The sequence below is a fragment of the Cucurbita moschata genome, unplaced genomic scaffold (genome assembly GCF_002738365.1).
Source record: "Cucurbita moschata cultivar Rifu unplaced genomic scaffold, Cmos_1.0 Cmo_Scf00162, whole genome shotgun sequence".
In the NCBI taxonomy this organism is placed as follows: Eukaryota; Viridiplantae; Streptophyta; class Magnoliopsida; order Cucurbitales; family Cucurbitaceae; genus Cucurbita; species Cucurbita moschata.
In genome coordinates this window covers 43152-43434 of record NW_019268678.1, presented here as the reverse complement: position 1 = coordinate 43434, position 283 = coordinate 43152, and the positions used below count along the sequence as shown (strand labels likewise).

The following is a 283-nucleotide window of genomic DNA, read 5'->3' as shown; positions in this document are numbered from 1 at the left end:
TCATCCGTGGAGGTTAACTGACGACCCTCACACGGGACCATACATCCACAAAGCGGGGTGCGACCCCCTATGTGCCGGTCAGCTACTGAGTTACCCTAAGTGGCTCCACGTCCCCCGCTCAGGGACGAGTTTCTACGGCTCAGGAGTCATGTTCAGAAAACCCCTTAGCTATCACCACTAGGTCTGGGCACCTGTCACGCTTCCCTATCCGGATCTGCAAAGCTCAACGATCACCGTACCGGAGCTCTGTCTCGACGGTATGGTATCGGAGGAGAGAGGGAAG

General features: G+C 56.9%; 1 long non-coding RNA gene across 2 annotated transcripts in view; it reads right to left on the bottom strand.

Annotated features, from left to right (window-relative positions):
• Positions 1-283, bottom strand: part of LOC111440248 — a 5261-nt gene that overhangs the window by 3792 nt on the left and 1186 nt on the right. The gene's annotated exons all lie outside the window — the stretch shown is intronic.